Raw genomic sequence first — 8140 nt, 5'->3', positions numbered from 1 at the left:
CTTTCTCAAATTTCCGTTTAGCTTCTCCATGTCGAAGTTTTTGGTACACTGAGCGGGTTGCGTAGCAATGCTTGACGTCACCAGCTCAGCGTACGTTGACTGGTGTGACCTTTGACCCACCTCATGCGGACTGACCAATGGGGAGAGGGTCTTTACTTCCACTCAAAGTTACAGGCAGGGCAGCGATTTCTCTGTGCAGCACAAGGCTCAGGCTGACAGTTTATCATAAAGCGGGAGATAACCAGATATTTTGCTTGTGCCTTAACTACCCTGGGCCCTTTAGAGGTCGTGGGCCCCTGGGCACTTGCCCAGTTGCCCTTATGGTTAATCCGGCCTTGGTGGGAGGGAGAGGTCAGTTGGCTGTGGCACCCATCTTCAGTCAGTTTGACTCCAAAAGTTAATCAGTTGTAGATGTCCAACTATTGGTTACTAACTGAGAGTTTTATTAAAATCTGTCCGGTTGTCAGTGAGATATTTTGTTAACAGACAGACAAACGAACACACAGACCTGAGCAACAACATGATTACCCAACTTTCTGATATGAACCAGAGTTTTAGTCATGAGAGCGGAGCTTAAACCAGACACAGAAACTGAGTAAAAGGTAAGTGATTTTATTTACAGGTGTACGTATTCACAGTGAGAGGCAACCAGGAAGAATCTGAAAAGGCAAGGAGGAGCAAGGTGAGTCTCAGGTACAGGATTAGTTTGTTTAAGTATTGGAGGAATGGAGAGTAATTGTTTATTCTCTTACAGGTTTGAGGAATGATCGTGGCGCTGAGGCAAGGCAGTGTTATCCAGAGGCAATCCAGGAGGTAAGGGGTCCAGCGATCCGGCAATAGGTAAGTTTATCAGGTCTTCACAACATGCAAGTTCCAGACAGGTAGTGGTCACCAAAAGTTGAGCGATTTAACCTGAAGTAGAAAGCAAACATCAACAAGGTTAACAGACTTGTTAGAACCTAGTGGCTGTGATTCTAACCCAAAAAGTTGGAAGCCCTGAGCTGGAAACACGTGTACTTTAGTTTAACATAAAAACAGCTGGCTTTACTCCGTTTAACTGCAACAAAACCCACTTAGCAACACCTTTAAAATGCAGTATTGCATTAAATGTGTGCCAACACCTCTTTACTACATGATAGAAGTAGTACTCTGGTTAATTATACACCCAGTCACAAAAAAGTTTAGTACTCAGAAGGAATGGTTTGATTTAGACATAATCTGATCCATATGCAAACCAGTGAGGGTTCTGTAAATAGTTTGATTTACAAGGAGATGCAAGTCTAGAATAGGCACCAGATGACAAAGGGTGGCATCATGAATGGAATAGCAGTGTTATCAGACAGATGCTGGAGAACTCAGTCAGTTAAAACAGTTAATGACTTGTCAGTAGACAGCAGTTGCCTCAAGGACACATTAGGCAGCATTACCAGGACTTGATAGAGTTAGGGTTTACATGAGACCTGGTGTTTGGATTGTGGAACTGCTCGGCATGTGGAGCATACAGATGCTAAAGCCACTGTTAGAAAACCTACACATTGTGAAGGTTCTTGTGACGCAAATGAAAATCACAAGGGAAAATTGTTGTATTTTGGGACAAGCATTACGGAACCCTATGACATCTGTACCTGTGATTCGGAGACAGGTTCTGGACTTTTTACAACTCCATGTCATCCTGCTCTGTGTCTCGATGACTGGTATCAATTGCACTATAGGTTCACTGTCCCATGGGTAGACTGCCATTAACATCAGTTCAGAGACCATTGTGTTTGGAGTGGTACCAGAACCAGGAGGTATGCACTGATGATAAGTAGTGTACCATGTCAAAGATGAATCTCAGTTCTACAGAACTATAGAGAGACACAGATGTTCAACCTGGCATCTTGGTGGGGTGTGCCATTGGGTCCGACATCAGGTCACCTCTGGTACTGAGGACTTTGATAGCACAGTGCTACATCAGTGGCATCCTGCATCTGCATGCCCTGATACAATCTTTCAACAAGACAACTTGCCCACATGACCCAATTGTTCATAAATGCAGTTGTTGATGAATTTGTTGAAAAATTGAACTTTTGAATCCAAAATGTTGACTTGATGAGAAAAATTTGTCCAAGTTGTGATTTGTATAGAGGACTGTAATAAAGCAGCTTGACAGAGTCATAAAAGCAAGGTCCAACACGAAAACAATCCTCTTAGGCTCCGGTCCAACTCAACGTACATCTGCAGAGATCTAATGACATTGGTTTTTCCCTTAATGCTTTAAGAGAGGAAGAGCTGACAATACAGTGGTAACGTAAGGATTACAAGATCCCTTCATCTGAACCAGAAGCGACAACAGCCACTGTGCTCAGAACAAAAGAGACTGGCTCAAGCTTGACCTTTGATGAAATAGTTCAGTTTAATATTAAACTGAACTATTAAAAGTCCAGAAAGCTGACAGTGTCAGCTTTCTGGACTTTTAATAAAGTGTCAGACATCTGGCCTCTGACCATTCACATTATTGCTTTTAGAAACTGGACAGTAGAATTAAATTTATGAATTGGATCCTTGGTGACTAACTACATCAGCTCTGTTGTTAATCTGGGAAGCAGGAATCCATTAGAAAGCATCAGCCACCATGTTGATAAGTTATTAGATAAATTTGTTTGTACCCTTTCATTAAAGAAAGAAAACCCCATAATGGTCACTAAAATAACTACAAAAGTAATAAAAGGAAAAGACTTCCACAAATGAAAATCAGTCATTACTTTTGAATTTTGGTTCAACAGACTTATAAAAAAATAAAATAATGAAATTGGTCTTAACAAAATTGACAGTATCCACAACTTCCGACGATTTCTATAACTCTCTGAGACTTCTGCTCCTGTCCACTGGTATTTTGTCTCACTTCTCATCGACAAACTGCTCCATCTGTCTCAGGTTTGAAGGGTTCCTTCTTCAGACTACATGTTTCAGCTCCTTCCACTGATGTTCAACAGGATTTAGATCAGAGCTCAGAGACCACTTCAGAATAGTTCAATGTTTGGTTCTGAGCCATTTTTGGGTGTGATGATGATGATGATCATGATGATGATGGATACTTTACTGACCCTTTGCAGATAATTTACAGGGTCACAGCAGCAGTTATGTCACACACGAACAACAGTAAAATATTGATAATACTAAAATCAAAATGCTAAAACTCAAAATATTGAAATAAAATATACTGCATAAAAATACACTGAACAAAAGTGGGAGGTATATTTAGTAGCACACATTTAGTACACTAATTCATTATTATAGAGCTTGATGGCAGCTGGCAGGAATAACCTAGGGATTCAAGTTCACTCACCTTGTTGTTCAGAGAGCAGACATTTCCCATAACAATGGACAGAAAAGCTGGTCTAAAAGTATCTCTCTGTTCTGCCTTCCTCCTCCTTCTCGAACCAGCCCTCGTTCCTTGATGTCTGAGAATCACGAAGAGACTAAAAGGAGCATAACCTAAAGAGACTGAATATAAAGGGCTGAAGGTGAGTGGAAGATAGACTACAGCTGAGAGATGATGAGGAATAGGTGAGGTGGGTGTGGCAGGCTGAGAGGGAAACTACTTGACTGAGGGCAGGTGAATAGTGGTACAGGGTACACAAAGAAACAAGACAATACAATAATCTAAAACACAGGGAAAACAATGAGCTGAACTAAACATGAAACTCAAACACAGAAGATAACAAAAACAACTCAAAAACACATAAATCCTGACATATTTGGCAGCAGATAATTAGTTAATTATCTTGTTGGAGGACCCATGACCTGCGACTGAGATCAAGCTTTCCGACTCTGGGCAGCACATTTGGCTCCAGAATGTCTTGCTAGTTTTGAGATTTTATTTTACCAGATTCAAGACCCCTTGTGTCAGACGCAGCAGAGTAGCCCCAGAAGAGAACCGAGCCTCCTCCATGTTTCACTGTAGGTCCAGTCTTCTTTTCTTTGGATGTTTAATTTTTGGGTCTGTAAAGAGCTGATGGGACTTGATGTCAAAAGATCCAGTTTTATCTCATCTGTCCAAAGGACATTCTCCCAGAAGCTTTGTGGCTTTTGCATTTTGGCAAATTCCAGTCTTGCATTTTAATGATTTGGTGTCCTCCTTGGTCGTATTCTATTAAACCCACTTTGGCTCAAACAGCAACCAATGGTGCAATGATGAATCTTGACCTTGGAGTTCACCTCTAAACTCTTTGGAAGTTGTTCTGGACTCCTTGGTTACCATTAATTATCCGTCTCTTCAATTTGTTATCAATGTTCCTTTTGTGTCCACATCCAGAGAAGTTGCCTACAGTCCTGTAGACATTAACCTTCTGAATAATCCGTGCAGCTGTAGTCACAGGAACATCCAGTTGCTAGGAGATGGTCTCCCATGGTTATTTTTATGTAATTCTGTTGAACAGAACTTCAAAAGCAGTGACTGATTTTCATTAGTTGAATTTCTGTAATTTATTTTTCATTATTACTTTGATCAGTTTCAAGTTATTTCAGTGACTTTTGTGGGGGTTTCTTTCTTTAGCAAACAGGTACAAACAAATGTATTCATGTTGGTATGTATATGCGTGACCACTGACACTCAGCCAACTCAGGCTCATTTTATATGCTTTCAGGTTGATGAGATGGCAGAATCCTGTCTCTGCTGCTGAGCCCATTGAATTTCATCAAAATGATTAATGATTACTCTTCTTTCTGCAATCCTTTAAATTACTACATATCCTACACACACAGAACTGGAAAATACAGCAGTAGAACTAAAAAACCTTTTGATTTTTTGGTTCTTTTAATTAATTTATGTTAGTAATTTACAACCATTTAACAAGAAAACCCTTTTTTCGTTCAAACCAACTAAAAATGTTCCTTTAATAGCTACATACAGGTGTATACAGTAAACATAAACATCTAAACTCTGAAGATATTTGATCACCCAAACACTGATTAGTGTTGATTTTAATTGAGTGTGCTCATCAACTCTGACCTTTCAATGTCTTTCTGGATGAGTCAGTTAAAATTTCATTGTGTCAAACACAATAAAAGATTAAAAGTCTCTAAGATTCAAGAGAGAAAGCCTGCTCTCTGTTCGAGCACAGTGGAACATGGCAAATGCTTTAAAAATAAAAGAGATAAAACGTGTCTGAACTGATCTGTAGGAACTGGGTCACCCAGGAAAAAATATGCAACAACAAAAAAAGATGGATTTCTGGTAATTATTTTATTAAATGATGACAAAATAAGAAGTAAGGGAATGTTTTGAAATGATTAAAAGTCTAAGCTAATGTTATTTAACTAGACAGCTGCATAATTGGTTCATATTTGATATACTTACAGCAAGCACTTACAAGCCTTTTAATTACCAAAAGGAGCAGCTGTTCCATGCCCTGGCCAAGAATCTGCTCCTGGATTTGTTTCCAGCCTCCACTCCTCTACCTCCATGTACTCTTCACTTAACCTCATTATCATGTCTTCCCTTTAGTTGTTGCCCTGGTTTCTCCTCTCAGTCCAGAGACATGCCTATTGAGTAAACTGGTGATTTAAAATGTACCATATGAGTGCCATTAGTCTATACCTTCTAAAACACATGGGCCTGTGATTTCCGACTCTGAACGAGTAGGAACTTATACTAATTTTTTAAACTGGTGCCAAACAGTCAAAAAAAACCCAGTCTTTCCAAAGGGCTAACTTTTTTCAGCCCCGTTCATTTAATGTTTTTCATGGTACAGAATGATGGGCAGATGTCTTGTCCCACCTCCTCAGTTTGCTGCTCATTTGGGCTAATTTAGCTCGGCCCAGGGTCAGCCCAAGGCTTCAGGCTCAATGAGGGTGGATGTACAATAACGTGCCTCGAGTATATGTGGGCATGGTTTAGCATAGACTGAGTAGTTACTATGGTGAGCAAGATAAACATAAACAAGGTGGATTACTTAATTTCTCACCCATTTTCCTTAATGTCTTTTTTGGGGAAAAACCGGAAATGAAGAGGTTGGGGGCGGATAGACCAAAGGATTTTCAAAAAGGAAAAGTGGTAAACCTGAAGTTTTTGTGTGGCCTGGTTTCACTGAAGGGACTAACTAACAGCAAGTGTAGCTAGCAAATCTTTAACAAGGTGGTTGTTAACCTTTTTACATCCCAGAAAAGTCATCGGAGTGAGCTTCTGTTAAAAAAAAAATGTAGGTCTCATTTTAAAAAACAGCACTTTCAATATTGCATGTCTTGGTTGATTTTATTTTATTAGTGTGATTAGTAATTGTGTCAAGCAGTTTGGTGCAGTGTTATGCAAAGCTGTTTGACTGGAAAAAAAATGATCTGAAATACCTTAATGTAGGGGAATGAAGTATTGGACAACTGACAGATGCTCTGTGTAAGCTTGATTTTTGGTGGTGGTTTTTTTTAAGGTTGTCTTTGTGCTGAAGAAGGACATGATGTCAAGTTTTTAGCAGTTTTTTTTTCTTTTAATTTAAAATTCAGTGCTTCTGTTGTTAGAATCCAAACTGCAATAACTTGCCTTTTCTTTAACTTTTAGAAGTTGTATAAGTTGTTTGGAAAAGATTAGAAAATTTTAGACAGTTCAAAAGTTAGTGTGAGACATTATCAACTGTCAGATAAACATTGTGTGGAACAATCTGTAAAAATAATAAAACCTAAACTGTGATTGTGTAAAAACCGTAAAAGATATCGAAATGCAAGTTCAAACATGTAAAGTCCAACTTTCTGTGACCCATTTAAATTTTGAATGATGTTACTATTGTGACAAATGCTTGACCTATTAAGCTCCAAAGAGGGCTGAGCTATCTAATCTGTTAACCCAAGTACAATTTATTTCCATTAGTTTTTTGCAAAATTTGTTTGTGTCGTGCAACATATTGCTACCAAAAGCAGGCTGTTCCCAATCTGACACACAATTTGGAATATAATTTGCTTGTTTTTTTTAAGCTGTGCAACGAGATACAAGACAAAAACAATTAACAGCGTAATAATAAGGGTGCTTTAATGCTTATGCACTGGGACCCTTAACTAAAGGCTTTTCTTTTGTGCTTAACTTTAAACCACACACACAAGGAGTTTACTGAGCATCTGTAAAACTAAATAAAGTAGAAGGAAATTACTTATTTTTTCGTTGCATGTCCAATAGAGGAGTGGAAAATATTTTTCGGGCTCACTGACAAGGTTGTGGCAGATGATTTAGATACATATTCGCACACTGCCAGGGACCCTGCACCTAGAGCACGGCCAATTCAAATATAGCTCTGACTCCCGAGAGAAACTTTCCTTGAAAAACATGATTAATGGCCGAGCAGTGTGTTTCAGTCGGGCTGTGTGGCATGACTAATGCAAACAGGTTTTCTTAGGCAACATGGTAACCTTTGCTCAATTGGCAGATGCAGAAATTTCGTTATTATTCTGGCTCTATTTGACCTCATAAAGTGTCGTGTCTGTATTCTGAATTCATGCTGCTCTCAGAAAACATGTTTACATCAAGACACGTTCTGTGCCGAAAATCAGGATTCAATTATGCTGTTTTTACATTACACAACATAAACATTCTAATTTTATTTAACTGAGCAGAAACTAGACTTTAGGTTATTGCATCAGCAAGAGAGTTGAAAGTAAGTAAATTCGAGGCAGCGCTTTGAGCAAACAGTGATATAACTCTGTGCAAATACAGAGAGTCTCACAATGTGCAGCAACTCAATGACAGTTCAGAGAACTGTTTGCTAATTTTAGTTCACGTGTATTGAGGCAAGTGCCTGTTGAGCTGCAGCCTTGCAGTGGATGTATACATTACCCTGCAGGAAGTATACAACTACATATTTTACACATGCTGCTTCCCAAACCAGAGGCCTTGCCCCTCTGAGGGGGAAGGGTGAATGGTTGTTTCCACTGAGTGGTGTCAAAGTTAAAAGGATTCAGGAAACCTCGGTGTACACAGAATTAGTTACTTAAAAAAATTGAAGGTAAGAAACAAAAGTTGTATTTTTCACTAAAGAAACTTATGCAGATATATTTACAGAACAACATACCAAACCAGGGGCTTAGAGCAAACATTATACACAAAAAAAGTATAGAGTAAAATAAAAGAAGAAAATGAAAGGCCTAATATTCATCAAAGGAATGGCTATCACCCACT

At 39.0% G+C, this 8140-nt stretch overlaps 1 long non-coding RNA gene across 1 annotated transcript; it reads right to left on the bottom strand.

Moving 5' to 3' along the window:
- Window positions 1–600: 600 nt before the first annotated feature.
- On the bottom strand, window positions 601–3454 carry LOC112449928. Its single transcript, XR_003038481.2, has 3 exons — window positions 3329–3454; window positions 753–912; window positions 601–659 (listed from the first exon to the last, which is right to left on the bottom strand). It is a non-coding gene; the product is annotated as an uncharacterized LOC112449928 (long non-coding RNA).
- Between the last annotated feature and the right edge of the window lie 4686 nt (window positions 3455–8140).

This window comes from Kryptolebias marmoratus, linkage group LG14 (assembly GCF_001649575.2).
Source record: "Kryptolebias marmoratus isolate JLee-2015 linkage group LG14, ASM164957v2, whole genome shotgun sequence".
Classification (NCBI taxonomy): Eukaryota; Metazoa; Chordata; class Actinopteri; order Cyprinodontiformes; family Rivulidae; genus Kryptolebias; species Kryptolebias marmoratus.
This window is presented reverse-complemented; position numbering and strand designations above follow the sequence as displayed.